Source organism: Salmo salar, chromosome ssa16 (genome assembly GCF_905237065.1).
Source record: "Salmo salar chromosome ssa16, Ssal_v3.1, whole genome shotgun sequence".
In the NCBI taxonomy this organism is placed as follows: Eukaryota; Metazoa; Chordata; class Actinopteri; order Salmoniformes; family Salmonidae; genus Salmo; species Salmo salar.
Genome location: NC_059457.1, coordinates 61,790,140 through 61,806,459, shown reverse-complemented (window position 1 = coordinate 61,806,459; position 16,320 = coordinate 61,790,140).

Genomic DNA, 16,320 nt, shown 5'->3' with positions numbered 1-16,320 from the left:
GTAATTTAGTAAATTCACCGTAAGTGTTCGGTTGGGAATGCTAGTTCTGAACGTCACATGCTAATGTAAAAAGCTGTTTTTTTATATAAATATGTACTTGATTGAACAAAACATGCATGTATTGTATAACATAATGTACTAGGAGTGTCATCTGATGAAGATCATCAAAGGTTAGTGCTGAATTTAGCTGTGGTTTTGGTTTTTGTGACATTATATGCTAGCTTGAAAAATGGGTGTCTGATTATTTCTGGCTGGGTACTCTGCTGACATAATCTAATGTTTTGCTTTCGTTGTAAAGCCTTTTTGAAATCGGACAGTGTGATTAGATAAAGGAGAGTCTTGTCTTTAAAATGGTGTAAAATAGTCATATGTTTGAAAAATTTAAGTTTTCGGATTTTCGAGGAGTTTGTATTTCGCGCCACACCCAATCATTGGATATTGGAGTGGTGTTCCGCTAGCGGAACGTCTAGATGTAAGAGGATAATGGACCTCTGTACGCCTATGTAGATATTCCATAAAAAAGCTGCCGTTTCCAGCTACAATAGTCATTTACAACATTTAACAATGTCTACACTGTATTTCTGATCAATTTGATGTTATTGGACAATTGGACAATTTTTTTTGCTGTTCTTTCAAAAACAAGGACATTTCTAAGTGACTCCAAACTTTTGAACAGTAGTATATATAAACTCACCATGGGCAAATCTAGCACTCAGTGTCCACTCACAAAAGATTTGTGAGTCATGCACAGACCCAGGCCACTTGATCTTCACAGTACAGAACAGTAATTAGCTGCAGTAGCTGTATTGTGAAGCATCTTTCATTTAGAATGCTAAAGGCTACTATTTAGGCCTATCTGCACATTAATGCTGAGAAAAGACTTCCTATTCACATAATCTCCTTCATTTACTGAAGGAGCTGTGATAGGAATATGAGTGCCATCTATGCAGCCAATCACACCTGGAAACCCTAAAATATGTAAATTAACTGATTAGTGCTTCAAGTCTCAAAGCTTCATACTAAATAAATGAATTATTGCTTAGACTGGTACCTGCAATTCTGTGTAATTCTTCTTTGAGTATTGTGGGTCTGTGACTTGTGAACACCAGAAAAGTGTACAGTAAACGTTTCAGTGCAAGAGACATTTCTGACAGCCCGACACACGGTTGCCTTGGCGTCACCAATGTTATATGTTATATAGAAAACTCCCGTCGGCAACACAAAGAATTTGTTCCCAAACTGAGATCATGTCCATGGTGTGTCATATGAACGATATGAGGGCTGAGAATATTGTTCAATATTGTTTTCTCTTCAAGAAAATAACACGCCATGTCTGATCCCTCCTTCAGTCTGCAGGCTTCAGCTAAAGAGGAGGAGAAACTCAGGGTTAGTTGAAGAAAACCTGCCAGAGAGCAGGTTAGCTTCACGGAGTATGTTACCATAGTAACTGACTCACAGTTAAACTGAACTAGCTTTGTGAAACCGAAAACCCAGAGTTTCCTTCAACTCAGAGTCAACTAACTCTGAGTTTTCACTAAACCCACTTTCTGAAACAGGGCCCTGGACTACTGTTCAGTTATGTGGTCAGAAAATTGCAATTGGCTCAGAACAGGGCAGCACGGCTGGCCCTTGGATGTACACAAAGAGCTAACATTAATCATATGGATGTCAATCTCTCCTGGCTCAAAGTGAAGGAGAGATTGACTTCATCACTACTTGTATTTGTGAGAGGTCTGGACATGTAGAATGCACCAAGCTGTCTGAATTACTGGCACACAGCTCAGACACCCATGCATACCCCACAAGACAAGCCACCAGAGGTCTATTCATAGTCCCCAAGTCCAGAACAGACTACGGGAGGCACACAGTACTACATAGAGCCATGACTACATGAAACTCTATTCCACATCAAGTAACTGATGCAAGCAGTAGAATCAGATTTTAAAAAGCAGATAAAAATACACTGTGAAGAGACACAAACACATGCATACACACACACGATAACGTACGCTCTATACACACACGTACACATGGATTTTGTATTGGTGATATGTAGTGGTAGAGTAGTGGCCTGAGGGCACACACGTAATGTGTTGTGAAATCTGTTGTGAATGTATTGTAATGTTTTTAAAATTGTATAACTGCCCTAACTGCCTGATGATTATCAAAATATACATAACCAGATACATAACCAGCAGTCTATGGTCTAGCTAGCGGTATACTCACCACCATTGGGGACCAATGAACTCCAACCACCTATTCCACATGATAGAGTCCTTCGGTAAGGGCTTTTCAGTTTCAAACGTCCTTTGAATGCATTAGGAACAATGAAACAACGGCGCCCCATTCAAAGAATGGAAGCAAAGTGGGCAGGGTCGATTTGCACGTGGAGCTTGGCAAAAGGGGGCATGACTTCCTTGACATAAATGTAATCCAAACCCAACCTTGATTTACTCGTTGTGACGTGCTGAGGTTCCAAACTCCATTTTAGATAAGACTGACTTCATTACCTAAATTACACTGTTTCTGACTAATATCAATGCCACATAAGCCATTTTCAAAGGGATTAGTTGGTTTTTAAGGGCAGATGCTCTTTTATTCTTGCACAGAATACAACCTAGCTGATGCGATGCAATTTTCCCGATTTTGGATAACTTTTTTTCTCTGGCCTCCATTGATTTATTCACCCTAATTCTGGACATCCTACAAGGGTAAAAACTCCAATAACCTTTCAACGGATTAAGATATGACGTTTGGACTATTGGTTTTCTTAGATGATTGTTTAACCCACTGGACAAATTATGCATTTTTGATTGGACACCCTACATTTAGGCTTGTCACCTACAGTTGGTAGCAGAGGGGATGAGAAACAACACTAGTGATCAACACTAGTGATCATTGCAATCATTGTGGGGCTGGGATTTCAGATGGAAAAAATAAATGAGTCAGAGAAGGAGAGAGAATTAGAAAGATAGTGAAAGCGAGGAAGGGGGTAATTTTATTACCTGTGTATTGTGTTTATGAAGTATATGACAAATTACTTTGGAGCTGTGCTTTGCAAGGGGGAGAAGAAGAGGGGAGAATAGAGAGGAGGAGAAGAGGGAGTATTGTGAATTTTCCAGTACATGTGGCAATTATTTATTTCAGAAGGAGCCAGCAAAACTAGTGCACTCTATATGTGCTCTGGGTCATTAGACACCATTAGACATGCATCTGTTTAGGGTTGGACACGACTGGTTATTCCTGTAACTGTGTTATGGCCAACTATGTACTATTGCTATGGTTACACTTCTTGGGTCTTTTCCATTTCAGAGGAGTTAGCAGGATGACATGTATGGTTATTTCTGTGGAGTGCCAAGGACTGTTACTATGGTCCTACATGCATGAACCTGGCTTAAGGCGAGTACAAGTCTATTTTTGAACTATTTCTGTGGCTCTACGGATTCCATGCCCTAATATAAAATCAAACTAAACTTAGTGCAAGGCAATAAGATAACGGTGGCTAAATGCCAGAGGGGATGAGTCATTAAGAGGAGTGACTATTAGTGTGACGTAAGGAGGAATAATGTATAAAATGTGTGTGCCAAGACTGGAAGGGAGATGCTTCATGAATCAGCTCGGATTTTGTTATATTGTTAATAAAAGTCTATTTGAACGCACATGCTCGGTATTTGAGAATTATTATTGACTGAATAATTCCACGACCGCAGAAGAACAGGGGAGGGTAGAAAGAACAGAACAGGATGGTCTGACCTGCTGTGTTACGAACAACACACACTCCACCAGAGCAAAGAGCAGACCTTTCATTCCCAGTGGAGACCAAGCCCAGTTGTGGCTATCCCCCATCACCCAGTGCTGTGTGTGGGTGTGGTGTGGCGCTGAGCCCTGGTGGTGTACGTGGGTGTGTCTGGGACAACCCTGAGGTGGTGGTGGATTGAATTATGAGGTTAGACAAAGGGCACTGTGAACCCCTGACCCGAGAAGGCTATAGCTACAGTATACTGTATACCTCAGGTCCAAAACATTTTCACAGGGATCCATCCAGCTTCAGCTACACGCACACACGCACGCACACACACACACACACACACACACACACACACACACACACACACACACACACACACACACACACACACACACACACACACACACACACACACACACACACACACACACACACACACACACACACACACACACACACTTGGGCTAGTCCCTACATGCAAGGATCCCCTCATCCCCCCAATTGGAAACCTTTTCTCAGACACACATAAGAAATTCCACTTTAGGACTGCTTTATTTATGTTTTTTTTCTTACTGTAAAGTGGGACAATCGTTTGAATTGAGTGTCTACCTGCCCTACCCATTTTCCTGTGTGTCCACATGAATTAGCACTGAGTAATTGTTCATAACATGCACCGTTATACCTTGTAGTTCCTTTAACATCTAGGTCCTTGTATCAGTTTCTGGGTCTGTATTCTCTAGTGTGTGTGTGACACTGCAGAGAATTGTGATCGGGCCCTAAAGGAGGAGTGAAGGTGTTAGGTGATAACTCAGGAAAAATCTGCTGTTTGTTCTACACACTCCCACTGGTTTGCTACTAACTCCCATAACTCCCAAAAGATACACCGTGTCAGCTTACTCACTCTTCCACCTTTGATAGTGATAGCCTGAGAACCACTTGGGGGCGATTAGGAGCAAAACAACTCAATTACTGTTTTTATTGGTCTTCTGGTGAATGTAGGCCACATGTTCTGTTCATGATAGCCCCCCCACATCTCTCACTCTTTATCCTCCTCTTTTTCTCCTCCTCTCTCCTATCTGCAGTATAATGCCAGACTGACCTTAACTAGCTGCAGCTGTTCACTCTCCAGTGAGTCCTATGCTGGCTCATGTTATTACCTCACGCACACACGCGTGCGCACGCGCGCACACACACACACACACACACACATGCACGCACGCACGCACGCACAGACACACACACACACACACACACACTCACCTGGCCTCGTGCGTGGAAGACACGGAAACCCTTTATGCTAGTAAGAGCTACGCTGCCAAAGGGGTGATAAATATAAAATGCAGATTCCGCTTAAGTCATCTTTCTCTATCTCTCCCTTTCCCTCACTCACTCACTCACTTCACTGTTTTGAAGGGTGCACGTTGAAGAGGGTGATGGTATGAATTAGAGGGTTCTTCTCGCTTCTGTTCTAGGATAAATCCTTATGTTTATCTGCTCTCTTTTACGCACGACCATGACGCTATACACCAATTCCAGTCAAAAGGATATTTGTTTTTACCTTTATTTAACTAGGCAAGTCAGTTAAGAACAAATTCTTATTTTCAATGATGGCCTAGGAACAGTGGGTTAACTGCCTTGTTCAGGGGTAGAATGACAGATTTTTACCTTGTCAGCTCGGGGATTTAATCTTGGAACCTTTCGGTTGCTAGTCCAACGCTCTAACCACTAGGCTACCTGCCGCCCCTGGTATACTGACCAAAAATATAAACGCAACATGTAACAATTTCAACGGTTTTACAGAGGTACAGTTCATATAAGTCAATTGAAATAAATACATGAGGCCCTAATCTATGGATTTCACATGACTGGCCAGGGGCACAGCCATGGGTGGGCCTGGGAGGACATAGGCCCACCCACTGGGGAGCAAAGCCAAGCCAATCAGAATTAGTTTTACCCCACAAAAGGGCTGTTGCAGTTGTGAGGCCAGTTGGACATACTGCCAAATTCTCTAAAAAGACTTTGGAGGTGGCTTATGGTGGAGAAATTAACATAACATTATTTGGCAACAGCTCTGGTGGACATTTATGCAGTCAGCATGCCAATTGCACGCTCCCTCAAAACTTGAGACATCTGTGGCATTGTGTTGTGTGACAAAACTGAGCATAATAGAGTGGCCTTTTATTGTCCCCAGCACAAGGTGCACCTGTGTAATGTCATGCTGTTTAATCAGCTTCTTGATATGCCACACCTGTCAGGTGGATGGATTATCTTGGCAAAGGAGAAATGCTCACAAACAGGGATGTAAACAAATTTGTTCACAACATTTTAGAGAAATAAGATTTTTGTGCATATCTTTTATTTCGGCTCATGAAACATGGGACCAACACTTCACATGTAATGATATCTGAAGTGTTGAGGGAGCATGCAATTGGCTGACTGCAAGAATGTCCACCAGAGCTGTTGCCAGATAACTGAATGTTAATTTCTCTACTATATAAAGCCTTCAAAACGATTTTAGAGAATTTGGCAGTACGTCCAACCAGCCAAACAAACACAGACCACATGTAACCATGTCAGCCCAGACCTCCACATATTGACTGGCTGGGCCTGGCTCCCCAGTGGGTCGGCTTGACTCCCAAGTGGCCTAATTTATTTATTTCAATTGGCTGATTTCCTTATATGAACTGTAACTCAGAAAAATCTTTTAAATTGTTGCATGTTGCATACATTTTTTTGTTCATTATATACTGTACAGCATTAACAGCATTACGTTTTTGTCATAAAAGATCCCAGAAATGTTCAATATGCACAAAAAGCTGATTTTGCTACTGATAAAAAAGCTTGATCATTACACAGACACACCTTGACCAATATAATCCATCCATAAACCTGACAGGTGTTGTTTGTCATGAAGCTGATTAAACAGCATGATCATTACACAGATGCACCTTGTGCTGGGGACAATAAAATTCTACAATTTGCCGTTTTGTCACACAACACAACGCCACAGATGTCTCAAGTTTTGATGGAGTGTGCAATTGGCATACTGACTGCAGGAATGTCCACCAGAGCTGTTTCCAGATAATTTAACATTAATTTCTCTACCATAAGCCGCTTCCAACTTTATTTTAGAGAATTTGGCAGTAAGTCCAAACGGCCTCACAACCACAGACCACCTGTAAGGCGTCGTTGAGCGAGCGGTTTGCTGATGTCATCGTTGTGAACAGAGTGCCACATGGTGGCGGTGGGGTTATGGTATACCGTGATGAGATGCTGAGGATTATTGTGAGACCCATTTTTTTAAGATATCTGTGACCAACAGATACATATCTGTATTCCCAGTCATGTGAAATACATAGATTAGCGTCTAATGCATTTATTTCAATTGACTGATTTCCTCATATGAACTGTAACTCAGTAAAATCAATGAAATTGTTGCATGTTGTGTTTATATTTTTGTTCAGTATACAGTTGGAAGTTTACATACACTTAGGTTGGAGTCATTAAAACTTGTTTTTCCACCACTCCACACATTTTTTTGTAAACAAACTATGGTTTTGGCAAGTCGGTTAGGACATCTACTTTGTGCATGACACAAGTAATTTTTCCAACAATTGTTTACAGACAGATTATTTCACTTATAATTCACTGTATCACAATTCTAGTGGTCAGAAGTTTACATACACTAAGTTGACTGTGCCTTTAAACAGCATGGAAAATTCCATAAAATGATTTCCATGGCTTTAGAACCTTCTGATAGGCTAAATGACATCATTTGAGTCAATTGGAGGTGTACCTGTGGATGTATTTCAAGGCCTACCTTCAAACTCAGTGCCTCTTTGCTTGACATCATGGGAAAATCAAAAGAAATCAGCCAAGACCTCAGAAAAAAATTGTAGACCTCCACCAGTCTGGTTCATCCTTGGGAGCAATTTCCAAATGCTTGAAGGTACCACGTTCATCTGTACAAACAATGGTACGCATGTATAAACACCATGGGACCACGCAGCCGTCATACTGCTCAGGAAGGAGACGCGTTCTGTTTCCTAGAGATGAACATACTTTGGTGCGAAAAGTGCAAATCAATCCCAGAACAACAGCAAAGGACCTTGTGAAGATGCTGGAGGAAACAGGTACAAAAGTATCTATATCCACAGTAAAACAAGTCCTATATCGACATAACCTGAAAGGCCACTCAGCAAGGAAGAAGCCACTGCTCCAAAACCGCCATAAAAAAGCCAGACTACGGTTTGCAACTGCACATGGGGACAAAGATCGTACTTCTTGGAGAAATGTCCATGAAACAAAAATAGAACTGTTTGGCCATAATGACCATCGTTATGTTTGGAGAAAAAAGGGGGAGGCTTGCAAGTCGAGGAACACCATCCCAACCGTGAAGCACGGGGGTGGCAGCATCATGTTGTGGGGGTGCATTGCTACAGGAGGGACTGGTGCACTTCACAAAATAGATGGCATCATAAGAAAGCCTTCCCTGTAGCTCAGTTGGTAGAGCATGGTGTTTGCAGCGCCAGGGTTATGGGTTTGATACCCACGGGGGGCCAGCACAGGAAAAAAATGTATGGTATGAAATGTATGTATTCACTACTGTAAGTTGCTCTGGATGAGAGCGTCTGCTAAATGACTAAAATGTAAAAATGTAAAGTAAAATTATGTGGATATATTGAAGCAACATCTCAAGACATCAGTCAGGTTCTTAAAGCTTGGTCGCAAATGGGTCTTCCAAATGGACAATGACCCCAAGCATACTTCCAAAGTTGTGACAAAATGGCTTAAGGACAACAAAGTCAAGGTATTGGAGTGGCCATCACAAAGCCTGACCTCAATCCCATAGAACATTTGTGGGCAGAACTGAAAAAGCGTGTGCGAGCAAGGAGGCCTTACAAACCTGATCCAGTTACACCAGCTCTGTCAGGAGGAATGGGCCAAAATTTACCCAACTTATTGTGGGAAGCTTGTGGAAGGCTACCTGACACGTTTGACCCAAGTTAAAGAATTTAAAGTCAATGCTACCAAATACTAATTGAGTGTATGTAAACTTCTGACCCACTGGGAATGTGATGAAAGAAATAAAGCTGAAATAAATCATTATTTTCTATTATTCTGACATTTCACATTCCTTAAAATAAAGTGGTGATCCTAACTGGCCTAAAACAGGGAATTTTTACTAGGATTAAATGTCAGGAATTGTAAAAAACTGAGTTTAAATGTATTTGGCTAAGGTGTATTTAAACTTCTGACTTCAACTGTATACAGGGAAATGGGAAACAGCAGCCTCCCATGAGCAGAACACATTTTATAGAAAAGGCTTTATGTCTAGTTCCTCGTTTAGACCACATGGAGACACAGTGTTGAGGAAATGTATCCAAAAGGACACTCGTCTCAGGTGGAACTGTCTATAGAATGATGAGCAAACACTAAACGGCACTCCCAAGTTGGCAGAGTTTTCTGAGATGTCTACCCACACACACACGTTCACCTTGTGATGTACAGGAGGGTTGGCAGAAAACCAAGAGGTCAGAATTTAGTGTTAACCTGAGATAAAGTGGGATGAATCCTACATAGCTATGGTTCCTATCAAGAAGCTAGTTTCAATGTTGTTATGTAGAGTCCTAACTAACCATTCTAACACTGGATTCGGCAACGGATAATAACCAGTAAGTTTAATGACGTTAAAAACAAACACTTGCAAAGCTTGCTGGGTATTATTCTAATAAACTCTGCCCCCAAACAAATAGAAATGTGGTCAGTGCAGACCAGATCCAAATCTGAACGAATGATAGACGTCTAGGCTACGGTGCATTCGGAAAGTATTCAGACCCCTTGACCTTTTTCCACATTTTGTTACGTTACAGCCTTATTCTAAAATACATTTAATTGTTTTTACCCTCATTAATCTACGCACAATACCCCATAATGACAAAGCAAAAACAAGTAAAGAATTTTTTGCAAATGTATTAAAAATAAAAACATTACATTTACATAAGTATTCAGACTGTTTACTCAGTACTTTGTTGAAGCACCTTTGGCAGAGATTACAGCCTTGAGTCTTCTTGGGTATGACGCTACAAGCTTGGCACACCTGTATTTTGGGAATTTCTCCTATTCTTCTCTGCAGATCCTCTCAAGCTCTGTCAGGTTGGATGGGGAGTGTCGCTGCACAGCTATTTGCATGTCTATCCAGAGATGTTCGATCGGGTTCAAGTCCAGGTTCTGGCTGGGCCACTCAAGGACATTCAGAGACTTGTCCCGAAGCCACTCCTGCGTTGTCTTGGCTGTGTGCTTAGGGTTGTTGTTATGTTGGAAGGTGAACCTTAGCCCCAGTCTGGAGCAGGTTTTCATCAAGGAGCTCTCTGTACTTTGATCCGTTTATCTTTCCCTCGATCCTGACTAGTCTCCCAGTCCCTGCCACCGAAAAACATCCCCACTACATGATGCTACCACCATCATGCTTCACCATAGGGATGGTGCCAGGTTTCCTCCAAATGTGACGCTTGGCATTCAGGCCAAAGAGTTCAATCTTGGTTTCATCAGACCAGAGAATCTTGTTTCTCATGGTCTGAGAGTCCTTTAGGTGCCTTTTGGCAAACTCCAAGCGGGCTGTCATGTGCCTTTTACTGAAGAGTGGCTTCCGTTTGGCCACTCTACCATACAGGCCTGTTTGGTGGAGTTCTGCAGAGATGGTTGTTTGTCTGGAACGTTCTCCCATCTCCACAGAGAAACTCTGGAGCTCTGTCAGAGTGACCATCGGGTTCTTGGTCACCTCCCTGACCAAGGCCCTTCTCCCCCGATTGCTCAGTTTGACCGGTCGGTAAGTCTTGGTGGTTCCAAATTTTTTCCATTTAAGAATGATGGATGCCACTGTGTTCATGGGGACCTTCAATGCTGCAGACATTTTTTGATACCCTTCCCCAGATCTGTGCCTCGACACTATCCTGTCTCTGAGCTCTACAGACAATTCCTTAGACCTCATGGCTTGGTTTTTGCTCTGACATCTGTGGGACCTTATATGGACAGGTGTGTGCATTTCCAAATCATGTCCAATCAATTGAATTTAACACAGGTGGACTCCAATCAAGTTGTAGAAAGATCTCAAGGATGATCAATGGAAACAGGATGCACCTGAGCTCAATTTCGAGTCTCATAGCAAATGGTCTGAATACTTATGTAAATAAGGTATTACATTTTTATATATATATATATATATATATATATATATACATATATACATTTGCAAAAATGTCTAAAAATCTTTTTCGCTTTGTCATTATAGGGAATTGTGTGTAGATTGATGAGGGAAAAATTATTTTATCAATTTTAGAACAAGACAGTATTGTAACAAAATGTGGAGAAAGGGAAGGGGTCTGAGTACTTTCCAAATGCACTGTTTCATAATTTTGAACATCACAGTACAGTAAGGCACAGTTTAGTACAGTAAAGCACAGTACAACACAGAAGATTACAGTACAGTACAATATAGGACAGTAGAGTTTTATTCAGTAGAGTACATTACAGTACAGTAGAGTTTAATTTATTAGTGGAGTACAGTAAAGTACAGTACAGCAGAAAATAGTATAGTTCATTTCAGTAGAGTACAGTACAGTATTGTACAGTAGTGTTTAATTTAGTAGAGTATATTAGATTACAGTACAGTTTAGTTAAGTACACTATACTTTTCTTTACTCTACTCTAGTGTGCTGTATTGTACTCCACTTTTTTTTACTGTACTGTGTAAAATTTGTGAAACGTAGGCCATATCTAGACATTACAGTTCATGCAGCTTTTGGAGTTCTGATTATGGAATTCCGAACACATCATGCATCTACACCTACATTTGAATGTGTCTACTGTGTCCGGATTCCCTGCGCTATATTCAAATACCAGTATGCATTCTGAAAACGGGGGAACAGGCTAAATCTGATAATAACACAACAACAACTTGATGGCAGTAGCTACTGTAGCTAAATAGCCACTGTAGCTAAATAGCCGGTTAACCTTTAACTAGACAGCAAAGCTAGCTAGCAAAGCAAAAGGGATTGCAACCAGGTTAGCATTACTCTAGCCCCCCAAAAAATGTCTAAATAAGCTAGCTAGTTAGCATTTATGAAGCCAGCAAACACATTCCTCAAAACACTAAGAATGTATTTTCTCCAATGTTTAAGGAAAAAATGTGCCTTTCGCTCCCAACACACACATTTTCTGGAGACTTGTGGGCAGAGTGCTGATGATGTTGCCCACTGTATGGGCTTTCGGTAGCCTGATTTACCAGATGGGGAGAAATCAGAACACAATGTGTCCCTGACCACCACCTGAAGTGGCCAGCCAAATCTAGACCTGTCTTTTCAATGCAATCTTCTTATGCTGATAGAAGAAGTTGCATGTAAGTGTCAAGTGTAGAGACAGCCATGGACGTCTAGGATTGCTTCTGAACCAATTATAGACGTCTATGTTTAAGCTAAATGAAGGCCGGTCCGGACCAAATCTAAACATCCATGTTTGGGCCAAATATAGGCCTGTTCAGACCGGACATCTGTGATTGGTTCAGATTTGATTTGGACCGTATCAAAAATCTACGTACGTGGATTTTGAAATCAAGACCAGTCCGGACCATAGCAAAAAAAAAAAAAAAAAAAAGAAAATAAATGATGTCAAATGCTTAAGCACTACTTGTCCTATTCCAAACCTCCCAAAACAGAGGAGAGCGAAAGAAAATAAACACAATGTTTTTCCTTGTTCAAGAGAGACCAGTGTCAGGAAAACACAGTGTACACACACACAATCCATTTCTGGGTCGGTCTGTGTTCGTTTGTTGTAAAGATCCATGCTGCCCTCCAGTGGCCACGGATGCAAAACATTTTTTTGAGTAAAGTCAAGAAACACCATCATCAGACCATCAATACATATTTATAGTTGCCCATGAAGCAATGGCAGATTAAAATATTATGGATATAGAGTCTTCATATTGGGGCAAATGCTTACTTCCTAACTTCTCATTTTGACTTAAGTCTCCGCAAGCAAGGGTTACCATGTTTAAATGTGAATAAGACATTTAAACGTGTTAACCCTCGCAAGGCTGCCGGCCCAGACGGCATCCCTAGCCACGTCCTCAGAGCAAGTGCAGAGCAGCTGGCTGGTGTGTTTACGGACATATTCAATCTCTCCCTATCCCTGTCTGCTGTCACCACATGCTTCAAGATGGCCACCATTGTCCCTGTTCCCAAGAATGCAAAAGGAAACTGAACTAAATGACTATCGCCCCGTAGCACTCACTTCTGTCATCATGAAGTGCTTTGAGAGACTAGTCAAGGATCATATCACCTCCACCTTACCGGTCACCCTAGACCCACTCCAATTTGCTTACCGCCCCACAGACGATGCAATCACCATCACACCGCACACTGCTCTATCCCATATGGACAAAAGGAATACCTATGTAGGAATGCTGTTCATTGACTATAGCTCAGCATTCAACACCATAGTACCCTCCAAGCTCATCATTAAGCTCGGGGCCCTGGGTCTGAACCCTGCCCTGTGCAATTGGGTCCTGGACTTCCTGACAGGCCGCCCCCAGGTGGTGAAGGCAGGAATCAACATCTCCACTTCCCTGATCCTCAACACTGGGGCCCCACAAGGGTGCGTGCTCAGCCCCCTCCTCCACTCCCTGTTCAAACATGATTACGTGGCCATGCACGCCTACAACTCAATCATCAAATTTGCAAACAACACAACAGTAGTAGGCTTGATTACCAACAATGATGAGACAGCCTACAGGGAGGAGGTGATGGCTCTGGGAGTGTGGTGTCAGGAAAATAACCTCTCACTCAACGTCAACAAAAGGAGATGACCGTGGACTTCAGGAAACAGCAGAGGGAGCACCCCCCTGATCCACATCAACGGGACACCAGTGGAGAAGGTGGAAAGTTTTATGTTCCTTGGCGTACACATCACCGACAAACTGAAATGGTCAACCCACACAGACAGTGTGGTGAAGAAGGAGCAACAGCGCCTCTTCAACCTCAGGAGGCTGAAGAAATGTGGCTTGTCAACTAAAACCCTCACAAACTTTTATAGATGCACAATTGAGAGCATCGTGTCGGGCTGTATCACCGCCTGGTATGGCAACGCATCACCGTGGGCAAACAACCTGCCCTCCAGGACACCTACACCACCCGATGTCACAGGAAGGCCAAAAAGATCATCAAGGACCACAACCACCTAAGCCACTGCCTGTTCACCCCGCTATCATCCAGAAATCGAGGTCAGTACAGGTGCATCAAAGCTGGGACCGAGAGAATGAAAAACAGCTTCTATCTCAAGGCCATCAGACTGTTAAATAGCCATCACTATCAGAGGCTGCAGCCTACATACAGACTTGAAATCATTGGTGACTTTAATAAATGGAACACTAGTCCCTTTAATAATGTCACATAATGTTTACATATCTTGCATTACTGTATCTCAGTCTATGCCATCCATGTATTTATATATTCTTAATTCCATTCCTTTACTTAGATTTGTGTGTATTAGATATTTGTTGTGAAATTGTTAGATATTACTTGTTAGATATTGCTACACTGTCGGAACTAGAAGCACAAGCACTTCGCTACACCCACAATAACAACTGCTAAACACTTGTATGTGACAAATAAAATTTGATATGAATACATGACTAAGTGAAAATTCATCTTAAGTTACATTTTACATTACATTTAAGTCATTTAGCAGACGCTCTTATCCAGAGCGACTTACAAAATGGTGCATTCACCTTATGATATCCAGTGGAACAACCACTTTACAATAGTGCATCTAAATCTTTTAAGGGGGGGGGGGGGTTAGAAGGATTACTTTATCCTATCCTAGGTATTCCTTAAAGAGGTGGGGTTTCAGATGTCTCCGGAAGGTGGTGATTGACTCCGCTGTCCTGGCGTTGTGAGGGAGCTTGTTCCACCATTGGGGTGCCAGAGCAGCGAACAGTTTTGACTGGGCTGAGCGGGAACTGTGCTTCCTCAGAGGTAGGGGGGCCAGCAGGCCAGTGGTGGATGAACGCAGTGCCCTTGTTTGGGTGTAGGGCCTGATCAGAGCCTGAAGGTATGGAGGTGCCGTTCCCTTCACAGCTCCGTAGGCAATCACCATGGTCTTGTAGCGGATGCGAGCTTCAACTGGAAGCCAGTGGAGAGAGCGGAGGAGCGGGGTGACGTGAGAGAACTTGGGAAGGTTGAACACCAGACGGGCTGCGGCGTTCTGGATGAGTTGTAGGGGTTTAATGGCACAGGCAGGGAGCCCAGCCAACAGCGAGTTGCAGTAATCCAGACGAGAGATGACAAGTGCCTGGATTAGGACCTGCGCCGCTTCCTGTGTGAGGCAGGGTCGTACTCTGCGAATGTTGTAGAGCATGAACCTACAGGATCGGGTCACCGCCTTGATGTTAGTGGAGAACGACAGGGTGTTGTCCAGGATCACGCCAAGGTTCTTAGCACTCTGGGAGGAGGACACAAGGGAGTTGTCAACCGTGATGGCGAGATCATGGAACGGGCAGTCCTTCCCCGGGAGGAAGAGCAGCTCCGTCTTGCCGAGGTTCAGCTAGAGCTGGTGATCCGTCATCCACACTGATATGTCTGACAGACATGCAGAGATGCGATTCGCCGCCTGGTTATCAGAAGGGGGAAAGGAGAAGATTAATTGTGTGTCGTCTGCATAGCAATGATAGGAGAGACCATGTGAGGATATGACAGAGCCAAGTGACTTGGTGTATAGCGAGAATAGGAGAGGGCCTAGAACAGAGCCCTGGGGGACACCAGTGGTGAGAGCGCATGGTGCGGAGACAGATTCTCGCCACGCCACCTGGTAGGAGCGACCTGTCAGGTAGGACGCAATCCAAGCGTGGGCCGCGCCGGAGATGCCCAACTCGGAGAGGGTGGAGAGGAGGATCTGATGGTTCACAGTATCAAAGGCAGCAGATAGGTCTAGAAGGATGAGAGCAGAGGAGAGAGAGTTAGCTTTAGCAGTGCGGAGAGCCTCCGTGACACAGAGATGAGCAGTCTCAGTTGAATGCCCAGTCTTGAAACCTGACTGATTAGGATCAAGAAGGTCATTCTGAGAGAGATAGCAGGAGAGCTGGCCAAGGACGGCACGTTCAAGAGTTTTGGAGAGAATAGAAAGAAGGGATACTGGTCTGTAGTTGTTGACATCGGAGGGATCGAGTGTAGGTTTTTTCAGAAGGGGTGCAACTCTCGCTCTCTTGAAGACGGAAGGGACGTAGCCAGCGGTCAAGGATGAGTTGATGAGCGAGGTGAGGAAGGGGAGAAGGTCTCCGGAAATGGTCTGGAGAAGAGAGGAGGGGATAGGGTCAAGTGGGCAGGTTGTTGGGCGGCCGGCCGTCACAAGACGCGAGATTTCATCTGGAGAGAGAGGGGAGAAAGAGGTCAAAGCACAGGGTAGGGCAGTGTGAGCAGGACCAGCGGTGTCGTTTGACTTAGCAAACGAGGATCGGATATCGTCAACCTTCTTTTCAAAATGGTTGACGAAGTCATCCGCAGAGAGGGAGGAGGGGGGAG